The sequence below is a fragment of the Ambystoma mexicanum genome, chromosome 11 (genome assembly GCF_040938575.1).
Source record: "Ambystoma mexicanum isolate Mex_15411 chromosome 11, UKY_AmexF1_1, whole genome shotgun sequence".
NCBI lineage: Eukaryota > Metazoa > Chordata > Amphibia > Caudata > Ambystomatidae > Ambystoma > Ambystoma mexicanum.
Window position 1 is genome coordinate 195,956,144 of NC_090934.1, and position 23,968 is coordinate 195,980,111.

The 23,968-nt window shown below is 48.2% G+C and overlaps 1 protein-coding gene across 1 annotated transcript in view; it reads left to right on the forward strand.

Annotated features, from left to right (window-relative positions):
• Positions 1–552: 552 nt before the first annotated feature.
• Positions 553–23,968, forward strand: part of LOC138503228 (mucin-2-like) — a 208,716-nt gene continuing 185,300 nt past the window's right edge. Inside the window, exon 1 of the mRNA XM_069622814.1 lies at positions 553–619. The gene's annotated coding sequence lies outside the window, so the exon portion shown is untranslated. The remainder of the gene's footprint in view (positions 620–23,968) is intronic.

A 23,968-nucleotide genomic window follows, 5' to 3' on the forward strand; every position in this document is an offset into this window, starting at 1 on the left:
ACTAACCACATGTCTTATTCTAATTCAATATCACTCATGCCCTGTCCAAGTCTTGGGCCCTCTTCTAGTGCCATGCTTGGTCATGATCAAATGCTTTCTCTCGCCCCATGACCTCCTTAGTCCCATGCCCCTGTGGTATGTCTTTTCCTCTTTCTATGTTCCAACCCCGAAACCATGCTTGCTGGCTTGGCTCACATTCTCATTTATAGCAGGTGTGAACTTCTAGGAGACCCCCGCAGGGGTAAGATGTGTCACCTTCCTTGGTGCCACGCCCTCACTGCTCCTGTATGCACTGAACCCAGGCACTCTGCTTTTGTTATACCAGGTGATTTCCTCATGCTATGTTCTTTCGTGTTACTGTGTTATGCTAACAAGCTTTGTCATGTTATGTTACAGCGTTTTCTAAGACACCAGAAACGTCTCAGCGATCGGACTACTGGCCTCGGGACGTCAGAACAACGTGAAGTTGCAGTGATGTTGAAGAGGCGTGGCCAGTGATGAGTGCTGATTGGCTGTGTTAGCTCCTCCGGGTGCTTCACCTTCAAATGCCTCAAGCAACCTGAGGAGAGGAAGAAAGACCGAGAGGGGACAGAGGAGCTGGAGAGACAGGCAAGGACAGGTAAGAGAGACATGAGTGTTGCAGAGATGGGTAGGGGAGACAGAACTAACTAGGGGGTGTAATGGTGAGAGGCATGGAATAAGGAAAGGCAGGACTCAGTCAAGAGTCTAGAGTCTGAGCGGGATGAGATATTGTTATGGAGAGAGACACTCATGAGGGAAGAAACAAGTCAGAGATACATTACTGGGGAGAGGTAGAGGTCAAGTGGGTAGGGTTCAGCGGATAAGATAGGGCAAGTAGATGCATTGCCCTAAGAGAGAGAGGCTTTCATGGGGGATATGTCAGTGTTGTGCTCGGGGTGTTGTGTGAGTGAGACCAGGAAAAAGGCTATCCAGGATGAGATGTGAGAGGGTGGCCTGGGAGGAGACAATGGAAGATATGTGAGAGGTAGTGCATCTATAGGGCGAGGTTTGGGGGAAACCCATGTTATGATAGGATGATATGATGGGGAGACTCAGTAGAAGCTATGAGGGGGGATAGAGGAGTGATATGTGAGAGAACCAGGAACAGAGGTCTGATGGAGAGATTCGTGCATAGCTGAGAGAGATGAACCCATCCAGAGATTTCAGAAGAAGACCCAGGGAGAGACACGTGAGGGAGTGACTCAGAGCTGTGAGAGGCAAACCAGCAAAAGTGATGGAGATATGTTAGGGTGGAAACCCAGTGAGTTAGATATGAGAGTGAGACCCGTGGAGAGAGATGTGAGGAGGAGACTCTGAGCTGTGAGAAATAAACTAAGACAGGGATTTGAAGGAGAGACCCATAGAGAGCTGCGAGGGAGTGAATCAGAGCTGTGAGGGGTACAACTTTACAACTGATGGAGATATGTTAGGGGGAATCCTGGTGAATGAGATGAGAGGGTGAAACCCATGAAGAGAGATGTGAGGAGGAGACTCAGAGCAGTGAGATGTAAACTGAGACCGGGATTTGAGTGGCATACCCAGAGAGAGATGCGAGAGAGTGGCTCAGAACTGTGAGAGGACAACATCATGGAGAGATGTGAGGGAGAGACTCGAAGCTATTAAAGGTAAAATGGTAAAACCCATGCAGATAAGTGAGGGAGAGAAAGACCCAGGGATCAACATGAGGGCGATACCCGGAGCTTTGAGAGGTAACCCTGATGGAGAGATGTAAGAGGGGCATCTAAGGAGGATGATGTGAGCGAGAGTTTCTGAACTGCGAGGGGGAAATGGTAAATACGTGAGGGAGAGACAAAACCAGGGGGCGACATGTAAGGGAGAGAATCTGATCTGTGGGAAGCAAACCCATGAAGAAATGTGAGAGGGATATTCAGAGAGGGAGTTGTGAGGGAGAGACTCAGAGCTGTGTGTGGTGAACTCCATGAAGAATTGTGAGAGGGATATGTGAGGGAGAGACTCAGAGCTGTGTGAGGTAAAACCAATGAGGAAATGAGAGAGGGTTATCTAGGGAGTGGGTGTGAGGGAGAGACTCAGAGTTGTGGGAGGGGAACCCCATGAAGTAATATGAGAGGGGTATCCAGAGAGGGAGATGTGAGAGAGAGACTCAGAGCTGTGGGAGGTGAACCACATGAAGAAATATGAGAGGGGTATCCTGGGAGAGAGATGTGAGGGAAAGACTCAGAGATGTGGGAGGTGAACCCCATAAAGCAATGTGAGAGGGAGACGTGAGGGAGAGACTCAGAGCTGTGGAAGGTGAACCACATGAAGTAATATGAGAGGGGTATCCTGGGAGGGAGAGGTGAGGGAAGACTCAGAGCTGTGGGTAGTGAACCCCATGATGCAATGTGAGAGTCGTATCCAGTGAGGGAGATGTGAGGAAAAGACCCAGAGCTGTGGGAGGTGAACCCCATAAAGCAATGTGAGAGGGGTAACCAGGGAGGGAGATGTGAAGGAAAGACTCGGAGCTGTGGGAGGTGAACCCCATCAAGCAATGGGAGAGTGGTATCCAGTGAGGGAGATGTGAGGAAAAGACTCAAAGCTGTGTGAGGTGAACCCCATAAAGCAATGTGAGAGGGGTAGCCAGGCAGGGAGATGTGAGGGAGTGACTCAGAGCTGAGAACTGGTACAAATTGATGGACATATATTGGGGGAAAGCCCGGTGAGTGAGATATGAGGGTGAGACCCATGAAGAGAGATGTGAGGTGGAGACTCAGAGCTCTGGGGGGTGAACTCCATGACGAATTGTGAGAGGGGTATCCTGGGAGGGAGATGTGAGAGATAGACTCAGAGCTGTGTGAGGTGAACTCCATAAAGAAATGCAAGAGCGGTATACAGGGAGTGGGTGTGAGGGAGAGACTCAGAGCTGTAGGAGGTGCACCCCATGAAGCAATGTGAGTGGAGTATCCAGTGAGGGAGATGTGAGGGAGAGACTCAGAGCAGTGAGATGTAAACTGAGACCGGGATTTGAGTGGCATACCCAGAGAGAGATGCGAGAGAGTGGCTCAGAACTGTGAGAGGACAACATCATGGAGAGATGTGAGGGAGAGACTCGAAGCTGTGTGAGGTGAACCCCATAAAGCAATGTGAGAGGGGTATCCAGGCAGGGAGATGTGAGGGAGTGACTCAGAGCTGAGAACTGGTACAAATTGATGGACATATATTGGGGGAAAGCCCGGTGAGTGAGATGTGAGGGTGAGACCCATGAAGAGAGATGTGAGGAGGAGACTCAGAGCTGTGGGAGGTGAACCCCATGACGAATTGTGAGAGGGGTATCCTGGGAGGGAGATGTGAGAGAGATACTCAGAGCTGTGCGAGGTGAACTCCATAAAGAAATGCAAGAGTGGTATACAGGGACTGGGTGTGAGGGAGAGACTCAGAGCTGTAGGAGGTGCACCCCATGAAGCAATGTGAGTGGAATATCCAGTGAGGGAGATGTGAGGGAGAGACTCAGAGCTGTGAGAGGTGATTCCCATGAAGCAATATGAGAGGGGTATCCTGGGAGGGAGATGTGAGGGAGAGACTCGGAGCTGTGGGAGGTGAACCACATGAAGCAATGTGAGAGTGGTATCCAGTGAGAGAGATGTGAGGGAAAGATCCAGAGCTGTGTGAGGTGAACCCCATAAAGCAATGGGAGAGTGGTATCCAGTGAGGGAGATGTGAGGAAAAGACTCAAAGCTGTGTGAGGTGAACCCCATAAAGCAATGTGAGAGGGGTATCCAGGCAGGGAGATGTGACGGAGTGACTCAAAGCTGAGAACTGGTACAAATTGATGGACATATATTGGGGGAAAGCCCGGTGAGTGAGATGTGAGGGTGAGACCCATGAAGAGAGATGTGAGGAGGAGACTCAGAGCTGTGGGAGGTGAACCCCATGACGAATTGTGAGAGGGGTATCCTGGGAGGGAGATGTGAGAGAGATACTCAGAGCTGTGCGAGGTGAACTCCATGAAGAAATGCAAGAGCGGTATACAGGGAGTGGGTGTGAGGGAGAGACTCAGAGCTGTGGGAGGTGCACCCAATGAAGCAATGTGAGTGGAGTATCCAGTGAGGGAAATGTGAGGGAGAGACTCGGAGCTGTGGTAGGTGATCCCCATGAAGCAATATGAGAGGGGTATCCTGGGAGGGAGATGTGAGGGAAAGACACAGAGCTGTGGGAGGTGGACCACATGAAGCAATGTGAGAGTGGTATCCAGTGAGGGAGATGTGAGGGAAAGATCCAGAGCTGTGTGAGGTGAACCCCATAAAGCAATGTAAGAGGGGTAACCAGGGAGGGAGATGTGAGGGAAAGATCCAGAGCTGTGGGAGGTGAACCCCATAAAGCAATGTAAGAGGGGTAACCAGGGAGGGAGATGTGAGGGAGAGACTCGGAGCTGTGGGAGGTGAACCACATGAAGCAATGTGAGAGTGGTATCCAGTGAGAGAGATGTGAGGGAAAGATCCAGAGCTGTGTGAGGTGAACCCCATAAAGCAATGGGAGAGTGGTATCCAGTGAGGGAGATGTGAGGAAAAGACTCAAAGCTGTGTGAGGTGAACCCCATAAAGCAATGTGAGAGGGGTATCCAGGCAGGGAGATGTGACGGAGTGACTCAAAGCTGAGAACTGGTACAAATTGATGGACATATATTGGGGGAAAGCCCGGTGAGTGAGATGTGAGGGTGAGACCCATGAAGAGAGATGTGAGGAGGAGACTCAGAGCTGTGGGAGGTGAACCCCATGACGAATTGTGAGAGGGGTATCCTGGGAGGGAGATGTGAGAGAGATACTCAGAGCTGTGCGAGGTGAACTCCATGAAGAAATGCAAGAGCGGTATACAGGGAGTGGGTGTGAGGGAGAGACTCAGAGCTGTGGGAGGTGCACCCAATGAAGCAATGTGAGTGGAGTATCCAGTGAGGGAAATGTGAGGGAGAGACTCGGAGCTGTGGTAGGTGATCCCCATGAAGCAATATGAGAGGGGTATCCTGGGAGGGAGATGTGAGGGAAAGACACAGAGCTGTGGGAGGTGGACCACATGAAGCAATGTGAGAGTGGTATCCAGTGAGGGAGATGTGAGGGAAAGATCCAGAGCTGTGTGAGGTGAACCCCATAAAGCAATGTAAGAGGGGTAACCAGGGAGGGAGATGTGAGGGAAAGACTCAGAGCTGTGGGAGGTGAACCCCATAAAGCAATGTGAGAGGGGTATCCAGTGAGGGAGATGTGAGGGAAAGATCCAGAGCTGTGTGAGGCGAACCCCATAAAGTGAAGTAAGAGGGGTATCCAGGCAGGGAGATGTGAGGGAGTGGCTCAGAGCTGAGAAGGGTAAACTGGTACAATTGATGGACATATATTGGGTGGAAAGCCCGGTGAGTGAGATGTGAGGGTGAGATCCATGAAGAGAGATGTGAGGCGGAGACTCAGAGCTTTGGGAGGTGAACCCCATGACGAATTGTGAGAGGGGTATCCTGGGAGGGAGATTTGAGAGGGAGACTCAGAGCTGTGTGAGGTGAACTCCATAAAGAAATGCAAGAGCGGTATACAGGGAGTGGGTGTGAGGGAGAGACTCAGAGCTGTAGGAGGTGCACCCCATGAAGCAATGTGAGTGGAGTATCCAGTGAGGGAGATGTGAGGGAGAGACTCAGAGCAGTGAGATGTAAACTGAGACCGGGATTTGAGTGGCATACCCAGAGAGAGATGCGAGAGAGTGGCTCAGAACTGTGAGAGGACAACATCATGGAGAGATGTGAGGGAGAGACTCGAAGCTATTAAAGGTAAAATGGTAAAACCCATGCTGATAAGTGAGGGAGAGAAAGACCCAGGGATCAACATGAGGGCGATACCCGGAGCTTTGAGAGGTAACCCTGATGGAGAGATGTAAGAGGGGCATCTAAGGAGGATGATGTGAGCGAGAGATTCTGAACGGCGAGGGGGAAATGGTAAATACGTGAGGGAGAGACAAAACCAGGGGGCGACATGTAAGGGAGAGAATCTGATCTGTGGGAAGCAAACCCATGAAGAAATGTGAGAGGGATATTCAGAGAGGGAGTTGTGAGGGAGAGACTCGAAGCTATTAAAGGTAAAATGGTAAAACCCATGCTGATAAGTGAGGGAGAGAAAGACCCAGGGATCAACATGAGGGCGATACCCGGAGCTTTGAGAGGTAACCCTGATGGAGAGATGTAAGAGGGGCATCTAAGGAGGATGATGTGAGCGAGAGATTCTGAACGGCGAGGGGGAAATGGTAAATACGTGAGGGAGAGACAAAACCAGGGGGCGACATGTAAGGGAGAGAATCTGATCTGTGGGAAGCAAACCCATGAAGAAATGTGAGAGGGATATTCAGAGAGGGAGTTGTGAGGGAGAGACTCAGAGCTGTGGGTGGTGAACTCCATGAAGGATTGTGAGAGGGATATGTGAGGGAGAGACTCAGAGCTGTGTGAGGTAAAACCAATGAGGAAATGAGAGAGGGTTATCTAGGGAGTGGGTGTGAGGGAGAGACTCAGAGTTGTGGGAGGGGAACCCCATGAAGTAATATGAGAGGGGTATCCTGGGAGAGAGATGTGAGGGAAAGACTCAGAGCTGTGGGAGGTGAACCCCATAAAGCAATGTGAGAGGGAGACGTGAGGGAGAGACTCAGAGCTGTGGAAGGTGAACCACATGAAGTAATATGAGAGGGGTATCCTGGGAGGGAGAGGTGAGGGAAGACTCAGAGCTGTGGGTGGTGAACCCCATGATGCAATGTGAGAGTCGTATCCAGTGAGGGAGATGTGAGGAAAAGACCCAGAGCTGTGGGAGGTGAACCCCATAAAGCAATGTGAGAGGGGTAACCAGGGAGGGAGATGTGAAGGAAAGACTCAGAGCTGTGGGAGGTGAACCCCATCAAGCAATGGGAGAGTGGTATCCAGTGAGGGAGATGTGAGGAAAAGACTCAAAGCTGTGTGAGGTGAACCCCATAAAGCAATGTGAGAGGGGTATCCAGGCAGGGAGATGTGAGGGAGTGACTCAGAGCTGAGAACTGGTACAAATTGATGGACATATATTGGGGGAAAGCCCGGTGAGTGAGATGTGAGGGTGAGACCCATGAAGAGAGATGTGAGGTGGAGACTCAGAGCTGTGGGGGGTGAACTCCATGACGAATTGTGAGAGGGGTATCCTGGGAGGGAGATGTGAGAGATAGACTCAGAGCTGTGTGAGGTGAACTCCATAAAGAAATGCAAGAGTGGTATACAGGGACTGGGTGTGAGGGAGAGACTCAGAGCTGTAGGAGGTGCACCCCATGAAGCAATGTGAGTGGAATATCCAGTGAGGGAGATGTGAGGGAGAGACTCAGAGCTGTGAGAGGTGATTCCCATGAAGCAATATGAGAGGGGTATCCTGGGAGGGAGATGTGAGGGAGAGACTCGGAGCTGTGGGAGGTGAACCACATGAAGCAATGTGAGAGTGTTATCCAGTGAGAGAGATGTGAGGGAAAGATCCAGAGCTGTGTGAGGTGAACCCCATAAAGCAATGGGAGAGTGGTATCCAGTGAGGGAGATGTGAGGAAAAGACTCAAAGCTGTGTGAGGTGAACCCCATAAAGCAATGTGAGAGGGGTATCCAGGCAGGGAGATGTGACGGAGTGACTCAAAGCTGAGAACTGGTACAAATTGATGGACATATATTGGGGGAAAGCCCGGTGAGTGAGATGTGAGGGTGAGACCCATGAAGAGAGATGTGAGGAGGAGACTCAGAGCTGTGGGAGGTGAACCCCATGACGAATTGTGAGAGGGGTATCCTGGGAGGGAGATGTGAGAGAGATACTCAGAGCTGTGCGAGGTGAACTCCATGAAGAAATGCAAGAGCGGTATACAGGGAGTGGGTGTGAGGGAGAGACTCAGAGCTGTGGGAGGTGCACCCAATGAAGCAATGTGAGTGGAGTATCCAGTGAGGGAAATGTGAGGGAGAGACTCGGAGCTGTGGTAGGTGATCCCCATGAAGCAATATGAGAGGGGTATCCTGGGAGGGAGATGTGAGGGAAAGACACAGAGCTGTGGGAGGTGAACCACATGAAGCAATGTGAGAGTGGTATCCAGTGAGGGAGATGTGAGGGAAAGATCCAGAGCTGTGTGAGGGGAACCCCATAAAGCAATGTAAGAGGGGTAACCAGGGAGGGAGATGTGAGGGAAAGACTCAGAGCTGTGGGAGGTGAACCCCATAAAGCAATGTGAGAGGGGTATCCAGTGAGGGAGATGTGAGGGAAAGATCCAGAGCTGTGTGAGGCGAACCCCATAAAGTGAAGTAAGAGGGGTATCCAGGCAGGGAGATGTGAGGGAGTGGCTCAGAGCTGAGAAGGGTAAACTGGTACAATTGATGGACATATATTGGGTGGAAAGCCCGGTGAGTGAGATGTGAGGGTGAGATCCATGAAGAGAGATGTGAGGCGGAGACTCAGAGCTTTGGGAGGTGAACCCCATGACGAATTGTGAGAGGGGTATCCTGGGAGGGAGATTTGAGAGGGAGACTCAGAGCTGTGCGAGGTAAACTCCATGAAGAAATGCAAGAGGGGTATACAGGGAGTGGGTGTGAGGGAGAGACTCAGAGCTGTGGGAGGTGAACCCCATGAAGCAATGCGAGAGGGTTATCCAGGGAGGGAGATGTGAGGGAGAGACTACAACCTGTGGGAGGTGTTCCCCATGAAGAAATGTGAGTGGGGTATCCAAGGAGGGAGGTCTGAGGGAGATACTCAGAGCTGTGGGAGGTAACCAGCATGAGGAAATGTTAGAGGCATATCCAGTGAGGGAGATGTGATGGAAAGACTCAGAGCTGTGGGAGGTGAACCCCTTGAAGAAATATGAGAGTGGTATCCAGGAAGGGAGATGTTAGGGAGAGACTCAGAGCTATGAGAAGTGAACCACGTGAAGAAAGGAGAGAGAGGTATCCATGGAGGGATATGTGAGGGAGAGACTCAGAGCTGTGGGAGGTGTACCTCAGGAAGAAATGTGAGAGGGATAGCCAAGGAGGGAGGTGTGAGGGAGAGACTCAGAGCTGTGGGAGGTGAACCCCTTGAAGAAATAAGAGAAGGGTATCCAGGGAGTGAGGTGTGAGGGAGACACTCAGAGCTGTGGGAGGTGAACCCCTTTATGAAATGTGAGAGGGGTATCCAGGGAGTGAGGTGTGAGGGAGAGACTCAGAGCTGCAGGAGGTGAACCCCATGAAGCAATGTGAGAAGGGTATCCAGAGAGGGAGGTGTGAGGGAGAGACGCAGAGCTGTAGAATGTGAACCCCATTAAGACATATGAGAGGGGTATCCTGGGAGGGAGATGTGAGGGAAAGACTCAGAGCTGTGGGAGGTGAACCCAATGATGCAATGTGAAAGTGGTATCCAGTGAGGGAGTGAGGGAGATGTGAGGAAATGACCCAATGCTGTGGTCTTTGAAACCCATAAAGCAATGTGAGAGGGGTATCCAGAGAGGGAGATGTGAGGGAGTGGTCAGAGTTGTGAAGGGTAAACCGGTACAATTGATGGAAATATGTTGGGGGAGAAGCCCAGTGAGTGAGATGTGAGGGTGAGACCCATGAAGAGAGATGAGAGGAGGATGCTCAGAGCTGTGGGATGTGAACCCCATGACGAATTGTGAGAGGGGTATCCCAGGAGGGAGTTGTGAGGGAGAGACTCAGAGCTGTGGGAGGTAAACACAATGAAGAAATGTGAGAGGGGTATCTAGTGAGGGAGATGTGAGGGAAAAACTCAGAGCTGTGTGAGGTAAACTCCATGAAGAAATGCGAGAGGGGCATCCATGGAGTGGGTGTGAGGGAGAGACTCAGAGATTTGGGAGGTGCACCCCATGAAGCAATGTGAGAGGGGTATCCAGAGAGGGAAATGTGAGGGAGAGACTCAGAGCTGTGGAAGGTGAACCCCATGAAGAAATATCAGAGGGGTATCCAGGGAGGGAGATATGAGGAAATGACCCAGAGCTGTGGGAGGTGAACCCCATAAAGCAATGTGAGTGGGGTATCCAGTGAGGGAGATGTGAGGGAGAGACTCGGAGCTGAAAAGGGTAAACCAGAACAATTGACGGAAATATGTTGGGGGAGAAGCCCGGTTAGTGAGATGTGAGGGTGAGACCAATGAAGAGAGATGTGAGAAGGGGACTCGGAGCTGTGGAACATGAACCCATTGACGAATTGTGAGAGGGGTATCCCAGAAGGGATATGTGAGGGAGAGACTCAGAGCTGTGGGAGGTGAACCCCATGAAGAAATATCAGAGGGGTATCATGGGAGGGAGATATGAGGGAGAGACTCAGAGCTGTGTGAGGCAAACTCCATGAAGAAATGCGAGAGGGGTATCCCAGGAGTGGGTGTGAGGGAGAGCCTCAAAGCTGTGGGACATGAATCCCATGAAGCAATGCGAGAGAGGTATCCTGGGAGGGAGATGTGAGGGAGAGACTCAGAGCTGTGGTAGGTGAAACCCATGAAAAAATATGAGAGGGGTATCCTGGAGGGAGATGGGGGGGAAAGACTAGGAGCTGTGGGAAGTGACCTCCTGATGCAATGTGAGCAGGGTATCCAAGGAGGGAGGTCTGAGGGAGATACTCAGAGCTGTGGGAGGTAACCCCTATGAAGAAATGTTAGAGGGGTATCCAGTGAGGGAGATGTGATGGGAAGACTTAGAGCTGTGGGGGGTGAACCCCAAGAAGCAATAAGAGAGGGGTATCCAGTGAGAGAGATGTGAGGAATAGACTCATAGTTGTGGGAGGTAAACCCCATGATGACAGTGTGAGTAGTATCCAGGGAGGGAGGTGTGAGGGAGAGACTCAGAGCTGTGGGTGGTGAACCCCTTGAAGAAATATGAGAGGGGTATCCTGAGAGGGAGATGTGAGGGAAAGACCAAGAGATGTGGGAGGTGAACCCCTTGAGGAAATGTGAGAGGGGTATACAGGGAGGGAGGTGTGAGGGAGACACTTGGAGCTATGGTAGGTGAACCCCATGAAGAAATATGTGAGGGAGCGACTCAGTGCTATGGGTGGTGAACCCCTTGAGAAATGTGAGAGGGTGATCCTGGGAGGGAGATATGAGGGAAAGACTCATATAAAGTGCCAACTATTCCTACATTTTTAAATAAAGAAAATAAATCGAGGAAACACCAGCGAATTTTAAATAAAATCGATCCTAAATTAAAAGAAAGCTCTTTGGATGTTCTGTTGAGCATGGAGTAACAGACAGTCCCAGGTAACAATATCAAGATGTTGAAATGTCTGGAACATGAAATTAAATAGAGCCCTGAGCCCCAAACGTTGGGCGCATGTAACGTTTTTCACATGCTGAATCTAGCATGCTGCGCAAATGCAAACTAGCCAAGCATAAAACAACGTTTTCCGGGCAGAATATCAGCGGATCCATTTTATCGAGCCCTTGCTTGGGTGGCACGGGGGCGTGGTGGGTGGGGGCGGAGGGGAGTGAAACTGGAATAAAGTGCACAAACCTCCTTTGCTGCAAACAAGTCACCGTGGTTACAGGGTACCCGGTGCCCTCAGTTGAGGTTATTGGTATGATGCTATTCTTTAATTCTGTGTCGTATATTCCAAGGTGTTGGAGGCGGTACAGTCATTTGAGATTCAAAAAGCAGGAAACGTGTTTAGTTTTGCGTTGAGTTTACCAGTGGGGGAATGTATGTGGGGGCTGGTTGAGGGACCGTCAGGGGCAGAAGCCTCAAATATCAGAGAGGCTCTCACATTGCAAAGAAAAACCCAGAACTGGATAAGCACCTACGGATTGGAAGGGGTTATGTTGGCAAGTATGACATTGTATGTCCATGTGTCACAGGTTATATACAAATATAAATAAACACACTGCCCGTGTGCTCCACGGGATTCTCACAGTGTATGCCTGTGCGCCCCAAGCCACTTATGATGTCTGCCCATTGCCCTTTCATGTTGTCTTTGTGCCCCAGGTTTCCTCTGCTGTCTGCCCATTGGCTTCACTGGTTGTCTATCTTTCTCGAGCTTACTCTGCCGTCTGCCCATTGGCTTCTCACGTTGTCTATGTGTCCCAAGATTTCCCTGCTGTCTGCCCATTGGCTTCTCAGTTGTCTGTGTGTCCCAGGTTTCCTCTGCTGTCTGCCCATTGGCTTCTCACGTTGTCTATGTGTCACAGGTTGCCTCTGCTGTCTGCCCATTGGCTTCTCACGTTGTCTATGTGTCACAGGTTGCCTCTGCTGTCTGCCCATTGGCTTCTCACGTTGTCTATGTGTCACAGGTTGCCTCTGCTGTCTGCCCATTGGCTTCTCACGTTGTCTATGTGTTTCAAGCGTGCTCTGCTGTCTGCCCATTGGCTTCTCACGTTGTCTATGTGTCCCAAGATTGCCCTGCTGTCTGTCCATTGGCTTCTCACGTTGCCTATGCGCCCAAGCTCCCCATGCTGTCTGGCCATGGGCTCCTCCCATCATCTGTGTGCCCCAAGCTTACTATGCTGTTTCTCAATAGGCTCCCCACACCATCCGTCTTTGTTTCTCAAGCTCACAATGTTGTTTACCCATGGGCTTCTTACGTTGTCTATGTGTTCCACTTCCAAGCTCCCTATGTTGATGCCCATGAGCTCCTCACACGTCTGTCCACATGTTCCAAACTTCCTATGGTTCCTCACACGATTTGTCTATGTGGCTCAAGCACAACCCTTGTGAGTAGTACAAATGTCTACTCACACAGTCTGTCAATTGTACCAAGCTCCCTAGGTTGACGGTCCATGTGCCCGAAGCACCGTGCCCTGACGTTACATAGCTTCTCACACCCTGTCTCCATGTTTCCAACCCACCTGCGCTGTCTGCCTATGGGCTCCTCACACCATCTGTCAATGAACTCAAAGATTCCTAGACTGTCTGTCCATTGGCTGCTCTTCCTATATGCCCACGAGTAGCTTCTCACGCCGCCTGTCCACGGGGGCTTCATACTGTCTGTCCATGTGCCCCAAGTTCCCTGCACTGCCCATGGGTCCCTCATACCATCTGACCATGTACCCTAAGCTCCCAAGCAGTTTGTCCATGGGATTCTCACACCGTCTGTCCATGGACTCCTCATAGTGTATGCCCATTTTCAGCAACTAGCCATGGGCTTCTCTTACCATGTCCCCATGGGCTCCTCATACCATCTGTCCATGGGCTCCTCATAGTGTATGCCCATGATTAGTGACTATCCATGGGCTCCTCTTACCATGTCCCCATGGGCTCCTCAAACCGTCTGTCCATGTGACCTCAGTTTCCTGCATCGTCAATGGTCCCTAACCATGTACCCTAAGGTACCAAGCAGTCTGTCCATGGGCTCCTCATACCATCTGTCATGAGCTCCTCATGTTCAGGGACTATCCATTGGCTCCTCTTTCCATGTCCATGGGCTCCTCATACCGTCCATCTATGGGCTCCTCATACTGTATGCCTATGTTCAGCGACTATCCATGGGCTCCTCTTTCCATGTCCATGGGCTCCTCATACCGTCCATCTATGGGCTCCTCATACTGTATGCCTATGTTCAGCGACTATTCATGGGCTCCTCTATTCATTTATTTGTATTTTATTTGTATTTTATTGTATTTTATTTAATTTATTTGTAAGGCGCCAAAGCCCACAGTCATCAGGGCACCGGAACATGAACACACAGACAAAAGTAAAACAGGACGGCAGCCCCATGGGCTCTTCATACCGTCTTTCTATGTGTCCCAGGCTGCCTAAACTGTCCATGAGCTCCTCACAAAGTCTGTCTTTGTGCCCCAAGCTCCCATTGCTCTCTCCAGGGGCTACTCATACCATCTACCCATGTGCCAAGGGCTGTCTGTTCAAGGACTCCTCATACCCTCTGCCCACACGCCCCATACGCTCTTTGTCCTTTTTCACATTGATTTTATTTTTGCGTTGATTAGCACAGCCCCGGAAAATGCACCTTTACTCACTTTAGGGCACCCAGAGTAAGCCATGGAGAAGGTGGGAGCAGCGGAGCGAGGGGGGAGGGTAATGAGAAGGAGAAGGGGCAAAGAAAAGGGGGCGCGCGTAGGATGTGGGAGGGGGCAGAAGGACTCAGCACTCGCAGGAGAAGATATGTAAACATTCACACTGTCCTCTGTGCTCCTCAGTAATGTCCATTAAGTGCTGGGCGTTTGTTAGAGTTTCTGGAAGGGGCGTAGAGTTTTTGAGGAGTTATGTGTTGGGGTACGATGCTTGGTAGTGTTGGTAGAGTCGGATCATGAATCTTCCAGGGTCCTTGATAGATGAGAAGTCAGTTGGAAGGTTGTTCCTGTGTCCTGGAACTTGTGTTGACGACCTTGTCCACCCATTCTGGATTTCCTGGTTCTTTTTAGCTGCATTTAAATTCATGGAGCAGGTCTCACTGGTAGATGCGCATAATGATCCCCGATAACTTCCAGGTCAGTTTCCAGCAGGCTGTCTGTGTAAGTTAGATGACTTTCTGGTCGATTCCAGGTTCCACAGGAAGCCATTTCAGATTCAGCAGTGAGGGAAGATGTGGCCCCAGGCTTTAGGCCTAGGAGTTGTTCGGCCGGCTTATGGAAATACCATTACAGGAATTCAAGTTATTTTGTGGTTCATGTGCAGGAAATGTTTGTTCCTTCAAACAGGAGAAGTTTGAGGTGAGCTTTAGAGGGACACAGTTTATTTGTGTGTGGGGTGGGGGGGTGTTCCTCTCCCTACTCTTTCTTCCCCTAATTGCTTATAGACCCTTGCTGCGAAATTGCCCACCGACTGCTCGCTACCCCCTATTTCTCGGCTTCCTACACCCTGTTCTTCCCCAATGATTGTGAAGTGCTCTGTAGCTTCCCAAAGCTAGGTGCAGCCTCAATAGATATCCTAACAATAACAACAATAATGATAATTAGTTGAGGAAACAACGAGAACTCCTAGGTCATTCACTTTTCTTCCTTTTGAGTGCTATGCCCAAGTCTACATGTATTTATGTATGTATTTATTTATTTATTTATTTATTTGGTGATACTGCCCGCAATCATCAGGGTGCACAAAAAGAAGCACAAGACACAGTTAAGGGTACATAAGCTACTAGAATTTATGTAAACAGGAGGGTCTATAGTTGCGTCTGAAAACAGGAGAAGTTAGTTTCCTGTCGAAGGGCAAGTGGTAAAGTGTTCCATACTTTAGGGGCTGTTGTTACAAAGGCTCTTCCGTTGCCCAAGGCGCGCCTTGCTTTGATGCTCTTAAGTAACTCTGTTCCCCAGGACCTCAGGGTTCATATTTATTCAGTCTTTCTGAGAGGTATCGCGGTGCAGTGCCGTGCACACATTTGTGCACTAAGGTAAGTAGCTTGAACTGTATGCGAAATGTAACGGTAGCCAGAGCATCTCTCTCCATAGTTCGGAGACATGAGAGTTGCGAGGCACATTTTTTATGGTACGGATGGCATAATTTTGAAGGACTTTTAGTTTTTGAGTGTTGCTTTTGTCTGTGCAATGCGTTACAGTAGTCTGTTCTTGGGCGGATGGTAGCTCGTGCAAGAGAGATACAATGTATTTCAGAAAGAAACGGCCTTATCTGTTTTAGTAATTTCAGGGGATAGTGAGAGTTTGCTTGATGAAATTAACCTGGGCCTCTGCACCTAATGATGCTTCTAAAATGACTCCCAGAGTTTCTGCTTTGTTGAGAACTGGAATCTCATAGTCTATCAGAAAGTTATAGTACTTCAGCAAGAGCTTAGTCCTGGATTTGTGTGGGCCAAATGCCAGAAACTCGGTAGTGGTGTTGTTATGGCACATCTAGTTGTCCGTCATCCATTTTCTCATGGTACCATATATCGACTGACATTTGCTTAAGTCTGCCTCATATCTCCCTTCAAGCTTGCACAGTGGCTGGGTGTCATTCGTGTAGTTGGGGAAAATCACACCCCTGTTCACCAGAATGTCACACAGTGGTTTGATGTAAATGTTGAACAGCACAGGGGACAAGCTTGCAACCTCTGCTGGAACCTCCGTGAGAGCTGAGGAAGAAGAGGTGCTACCCCATCACAGAGTTGACCTTCTGTTGCTCAGGAAACATTTTACCCAAGAGATGGCATGCTTTGAGCAGTGACCTGACGTGGTAAGACTAGCTAGTAAAAGGTTGTGATCCAGGAGATCAAAGGAGGCAGAGGGATCCAGCAGTCCTGCTTTCCCCTGGTCTATGATATTCAACATGTTGCAATGCAAGTCCATCAGGGCGCTTTCTGTCCCGTGATGCAGGTGGAAACCGGATTGCTTGGGGTGTAAGAGGTTAGCTGCTTCCAGATATTATGTGAACTGCAAACAAGCAATCTTGTTGATTTTTTTTTTTAATAGAAGGTGTGAGTTTGTGACTGGTCTGATGTTGTCCGTGTCTCTTGGGCTAAGTCCTGCTTTTTATATTACTAATAGGGTCACTGTGACTTATTTGATGCCATCTGGCACTAACACTTGTTGGAATGTAGAGTTCCTGAATCTTGTGAAAAAGGGGCAGAACATGTGGATATTGTCCAGAATAAGTTTAGTTGGAATACTGTCCCTGAAACAAGAGGTCGGGTGGAATTTCCTTAATGCAGTTTGCATCACTGCTATAGTAACTGGTGAAAGGTGAAATCGGCATGATCTAGTGGCTGTCTAATGCTTGGGGCTTTCTCACCTCTCACACCTGTGCCCTGGCTATTGAGTGTGGTTGGTTTGGAAGATTCTGCATTTTTTATTTTTTATCTAGCCTTATTTATTTTGTCCTCAAAGCCTTAAGACAATCAGCCGTAGTGTGGGAAAAAGGAACTACTTGTGCTTTAGGTTTTTCCAGGGATCTCATGATCTCAAATGTTTTTTTGAGTCATTTTCAGCATTTAAGACTTGGGCATTAAGTACGTTTTATTTGGCATTATATGTGGACAATCTATATGTTTTAACAAGGCTTTTCCTTTTAAGCTTCTTACTTTCCATTTTGGATTCTAGCCAGGATCGTTCTGGCTGGTGTTTTGTTCTTTCGATGGCCACTAGCTCAGGTGTAGACCAACTTTGTTGGTTTGTGCTATTGTCTCTCATGATCTTTTGTTTTAAAGGTGCCAGCTGGTCCCAGTTGTCCATCAGGAGTGTCCGATAGGAGGCAGGCAATTTTTTCAGAGGGGTCAATGTTGTTGTTTGCTTTAAGTACTGTCTCCATACAGTTAGAAAGTTCCGTAGCTGTCACTTAAAAGGAATTAATTCATAGTCAAGGATGCCTAGGAGAGGTTCCTTGGATTTGTCATTTTAGCAGGCGGTTTTTGTTCTGAGCCATTTGTCTATGGATGAGAGGCAGTTAGGCATGATAATGTTTGGTCTGTTGTCCTCTTGTTGGAAAAGTATTTGGCTATTATCGGCATATATTCATAAGGTCTGGATGAATGCAGGAATATCATCTTCCATCATCGTACACATGCAGTAAACAACCATGATGGCAGCATGGATGATGCACCATTCATGCCCGGCTATGGAGTGGCAAGCATTTGCCTAATTTGGCTGGAGGGATATATGAGATTCTAGAAATGATCTCATGCAAAGAAATGACTAAGCCTGAGATGTTTTGAAGGGAGGCTGTTATGGAGGAACGGTCAACAGTGTCTATGGCTGTTTTTTCTATTAGGATAGACATGCAACACTTCTTAGAGTTTGCAACTCTCATGATTTTTTATCTAATGCACATTCACCTAGCTAGCCATTCTGCTAACAACATTGGAAGCCTTGCATGAGTGGCGAAGAGGAGTATGAAGGTCTGAGGAAGACCACTGATTGTGGAAATGTATAAAAAATGGCTGAGGAGGAGGAATGATGACTGATCATAAGGAATGATGACTGAGCTGTAGAAACAATGATTGGGGACTAGGAATGGGGATTTAGGAGTAGGAATGATGACTGAGAAGTGGACATGATGACCAGGGAGAAGGAATGATGAATGAGCAGGAGGACTGATGACTGCAGAGTATGACTTATGGCTGAGGACTAGTAATGATGACTGAGAAATAGGAATGAAGACTGGGAGACAGGAATCACAAATGAATAGGAGGAATGGCGACAGCATAGGAGGAAAACGGATAATTTAAAACTAGTAGTGACAGATGCATGATTTGTGAAGAGAAACTTTAAGATATGAGACACTGTATGCGGATGAGCATCGCTAGGAGCATTGTGTGCCCAGCCGCTGACAGTCTCTAGGATCGTTTGTAATGACAGCACTCTGCGCTGCCATGTACTATGCAGCCTGCATCCCGGGCACTCATCTAAGATCCCCAGTGATCCTGCAAACACCGCCACAGACACAGATGGCACAAATGTCACGGCCACAGGCACCTCAATACTGATCAGAGGCTCCTGACCTTTACCATGATAATGGGTTTACTGCGATTCCTGCAGCCTCCCCACGCAGACCTACAGCTAAGGGCACCTGGTCCCTACCCAACAACACTCTGCAGGAGCGAGATCTGAGGATCCACATCTGGGGACCACAGTAGCTCTTTTGGCACTGTCCAGTTACTGGTATCTACTCACCATTTCGGGAGTGTGGTTACGGTTGCATACAGTTATAATGTAGGATCGATTTACCAGCCTACTACAACTGAACTAAGGAAGTTGAGAGCCCCCACGAGCACCTGATAAGGTTGCACGAGCCCAGATCTTACTAAACTGGAGACCTTTTTCTGCACTAGGACTTTCGTGATTTATTTGATCCACCTGATGAATTTCGCTATTAATTGTTTATGAACAGAGACATGTCAAGATCAAGGTCTGGATTTAAACAGAGATATAAAATGTTTCATCTGACTAAAATGACAGAAATGTACACACTAGGAGTTGTTCTAGGTGTACACACGTCGATTTTGTAACATTATTCATTGATTGTTATTGATGATTTTCCTATGTTTTGTGTTTGTTACTGTGATTTATGTCTTAATGACATTACGATTTAATAACCTTTTAACCTTGTTAGCAACTAATACAAATATGACGATTGATTTTTTAAGGTGTGTCTGACCTTTGCAAGTCAGTTCTTGGGTACAACCTGTGAGCTCTGTCTTACATATAATGATAGTTAAAACCCCGGACCCAGACAGAGTAGACATTCCTCATCCTAGGGTGGGCTAGTGTTCACCGGGTTTGCTCCTATTTAGTGAGAATGAGATGTGAGGCCAACAACTGCAGATGGAGGAAGTGAAATGAGGAGCCAAGGGTGACGTGTGATGATTTCATAAAATGTGTGAGTAGGAGGGTTGTGGAGGAGAATTTAAGTCTGAGAACAAGGAGGGAAGAGTGAGGACTTTTGAGGCACAACACAATGAAGACTAAGCAGTGAGAAGGACACATGAAAATGTAGGTCTGAAGGACATACGTAAGGATGTTCTAAAATGGATGCTGTAAAATTGTGTCAGAATACTTTTTAAGACGGGTGTGATTGTAAGATATTTTAGGTTGGTTACCACTTAGATCTAATTTAGTGATATGTTGCAGATCTTGGCTATAGATGGGGTAAGAGTAGACAAGTGCAGAAAATGGAAGGGTGCATGTAGTTGATCCCTCAATCCCTCAATTTTCGCACTGGCTTTGTCTCATCTGCTGAGGAGATGGTGATGCAGGTATCAACCCTTAATTAGGGGACCACATTCTTATCAGAGTAAGGAGATGTAAGTCATTCAATGAGGTATCAATACATTAAGATTGTATTTTAGCTATTCTGTTAGTGAAAGTTTTAGTAGGACTTTCCAGTATCTCTTCTGCTTCGATGATGTCATGAGTACCTTGGTGGCATGCGCCCCCTTTGGAAGCTGTGGCATTCGTGGAAACTCCATTGACTTTGCCGCCATGTTCCTGGACCTTGCATTTCGAGCGGTCTAGTTGTTTTCTAAGATGGCCGCCACCTCCTTATGCTGCCCACACATCCGCGGTTCTGTGTGTTGCCCCTGCAGATTTTCCCCGGATCAGCCAAAACTAGTTTGTTTCTTTCCTTTGAGCTAATGATCCACTTCTCTCCTGCCTCTCTCCCTTGCCCCCGTCCGCCTTTGCATTCTGTCCCTCCCTTGCTAGTTCCCCACTCACGCTCTCCCTCGCGGCCGGTGCTGTTTTCCTCCAGCAGGCTTTCTCTCTCTACCTCTCGCTTCCTGCTTCCCGGTCTCTTGCCGGTCCTCTCTCTCTCTCTCGCTATCTGCCTACCGATCATTCCTGCTGGCTCCCTTTCCTCATCTCTCGCTCTTCCGCTCCAGCCCTTCTCTCTACTTCGGGACTCCTCATCTCTTTACCTTCTCTTATTAGAACAGTCTCTCTCTTACCTTTTGCCTCGGGTATCGCTCTCCAATACCTGATCACAAGTTCTGCTTCTGTCCTCTTTTCCTCCCTCTGCTTTGTGTCTGCCTATCAGACACTTGTTCTTCCTTAGTGGAACTGCCGTACTCACAAGGACCTTTTGCTTTTGCTTTTAACTACGTGTTACCCACGAACAAGAACATCGGTTACTGGAGTACCTTCATGCATTAGAGCAACACCATCAGCTACCGCTATAGTTTACACCAGGGTTTTTTCAGCCAGGAGGCTTTTTTTTCCCTATTGGAGGACTTGCTCACGGGATACCCCATGGTCTGGTGTTGTAACACCCCGACACTGTGGCCTCCAACGGAACATGTCCTTACTTGCACGAAAAGAAGATAAAGAAAAGGTTGGAAGAGGAGAAGACAGCTCACAGAAGACGAAAGACAGATACCCCAGAAAGCTCCACTGAAGAACAAGGTGATGAAGAAGGAGGGAAGGGGAACACAGAGTGTGACAGCATGCAACACCTGGAGGTACCAATGGCCACCCTTGAACAATACCAAGAATTGGTGGGAGCTATACAGAGTTTAACTGTAGAGGTACAGACACTCCTCTTTGAAAACAATGCTTTACGACAACAGGTCAACTCAAGAGATGAGAGCAGGGGAAACATGCCTCCTCTTCCATTACCATTTGGGAAGTATGATGGAAATCCAAAGACTTTAAGAGAATTCATGGGCGCCTTCCTCATGTACTTGACCTTTCACCCACAGGCTTTTGAAACAGATCAAGCTAAGGTGGGATTCTTAGTCTCAAATCTGGTCGGTAATGCCCTGGCTTGGGCAACCCCATTCAGAACCCAATCAGACCGTGCTACAAATGACAACTCAGTCTTCACACAGTCGTTCAAGCTATGGTTTGAACACCGAGAGGTACAATATGCTTCATAAGAGGCAATCCTTGATCTCAAGCAAGGGACTCAGGATGAGCAAACCTACGCATCTGCCTTCATGAGACTAGCCGCTCATTCCAGGTGGCGGGACACGGCCCAACAGTTGGTGTTTCATTGTGGATTACATGAGGATATAAAGGATGAGTTGGCTCGGGTCGCAAGGCCGCAGTCCTTTCAGGCTCTGTTTACTCTTTCCCTGCAAATCGAATTTCGCTTAGGTGAAATAAAACAGGATATGCGAAAGTATCGACCTGCACAGATGTCCATGTTCAATACATCTGCTTCAAGTGATTGTTCTTAGTCTCAACATGGAGAAGGAGCCGCTAGGGGCCCGCTGACTGCTGAAGAAAGAAAGAGGAGAAAGGAACTCGGGCTCTGCATGTACTGCAGGTCTCAGAAACATCTCCTACGGAACTGTCCCGAGGTTCCCCCTCGTCGTCAGGGAAATGCTACACCCCGAACCTGAACAGGGAAGGGTCCGGGAGAAGCATCAGAATCTCTACAACAGCACATTGCTGGTTTTATCCAAGGAGGACACATGACTAATGGTTTTCCAAGTTCGGCTTGCAGCAGCAGCCTCATCCTCCTGGGATGTCTGTGCCATGTTGGATTGTGGAGCCGCCGCAATTTCATAGATATAAAGTGGGCAGAAGAAAACAATGTAACTGCAAGAAAACCCGGTCGGTTCCTGTAGAAGAAGTAGACAGTACTCCTTTGTCCTCTGATCCCATAGAGTATAAGAACAAACACATCCAGGTTACTCTGTTTCAACATCGGTAAATAGTTATTTTTTACCTGATTCGAGCTGCTCACTTCCCCGTCATCCTGGGGGTTCCTTGGCTACGCTGCCACAATCCCACTATAGACTGGACAGCGAATACCATACACTTCAAGTCCACCTACTGTTTGGGTGAATGTCTGCAAGCCACAGAAAACCTTCCTCTGACCAATCCTGAGCGTTCTATTTCAGCTGCCTCTATACAGTTAATACCTTCTCGCTATCCGGACTTCAGTGAGGTGTTTTTGGACCATCGTCCACATACCTTTCCTCCTAACAGGACCGAAGACTGTGCCATTGAGACCATACCAGAAGCCTCCAATCCATTCGGCAGGATGTTTCCTCTCTCTTTACCTGAATGACAGGCCCTCACGGTGTACCTAGATGACAATCTTCAACTTTGTCTCATTTAAGAGTCAAGGTCCCCAGCAGGTGCCTCACTACTCTTTATCCCAAAGAAAGGGTCTACGGAACTAAGACCTTGTATCGATTACAGAGGACTTAACCAAGTAACCATCAAGGACCGGTATCCGATGCCTCTGATCAAAGAAGTACTCCAGGCTGTACAAGGGGCTAGAGTATTCTCCAAGCTTGATTTTAGAGGAGCTTATCATCTGCTTAGGATCAGATCAGGCAACAAATGGAAGACTGCCTTCCGTACACCCCTTGGGCACTTTGAGTACAGGGTAATGCCTTTCGATTTAGTCAATGCACCTGCTGTGTTTCAACGGTTCATTGACAAATTGTTTTCTGACTTGTTCTACTCCACAGTGGTAGTGTACCTAGAAGACATCTTGTTTTTTCCTCCTCTCTTTCTGATCATCGCCAGCATGTACGGGAAGTCCTCAAGAGGCTTTTACAGAACCAGTTATACACCAAACCTGAAAAATGTATCTTCAACTCTCCCACCGAATCATATTTAGGATTTATACTCTCAGGTGAGGGGATTCACATGAATCCTGGAAAGATCAAGGCCATCCTTCAATGGCCCACACCCAAGAATGTGAAGGATATTCAATGTTTTTTGGGTCTAGACAATATTTACAGACAATTCATCTCAGGTTTCTCTAACCTAGTGTTGCTTATAACGGCTCTACGGAAGAAAGGGATGCCGTTTGTCTGGAATCCAGAAGCGGAGCAGGCTTTCATCATGCTCAAGCATGCTTTCACCTCGGCGCAAATATTAATCCAACCCAACCAAAATCTACCTTTTATTGTTGAAGCGGATGCTTCAGGAGGAGCCATAGGAGCAGCTCTGCTACAGAAAGGTTCTGATGATCGGGAACACCTGGTGGCATACATATCCCGTACTCTCTCTCCCAGTGAAAGGAATTATTCTGTGATAGAAAGAGAGGTCCTGTGAGGAGTGTCGCCATCTATTCAAGGAGCCTTACATAGATTCACAGTCCGAACAGACCACAGCAACCTGAAGATCCTTCAACAGATGGAATGTAAGAATGCTTGACACGCCCGATGGGCGTATTTCTTCTCGCAGTTTGATTTTCAAGTCACGTTCATAGCCAGGAAGCAAACATCCTTGCCGATGCTCTGTCCCGTAGCCAAGGCACAGACACCAAAGCCAACCTGAATCCTGAATACAATCTTAATACTAAAACACTCTCTTTTTTTTTAATGTTTTCTAGTTTCTGCATATTGGCCCACATGTTCACCCTTGATTTGTAGGGTGCGGTCACAGTGTGGTGTCTTGTTTGGAGGTGGCAATGCACATTTACTCACTTAATAGAAACTCACCAGGGGAATTGTCATATTAAACTTTTGGTGCTTCAGCTTACTACTAAGATTGACAATATGCTAATTTGATTTTATTTCTTCTGTTCCGCAACACCACTGCCATGGATATAATTTGGTATGTAATCTATTGCTTATATGTTGTGTAAATGGCAATTGCCTCTTGATGCAGAATTTAGTTTTCTCTATTTCACGTTTTATAAAATCATTACAGCCTTGAGAACGACCATA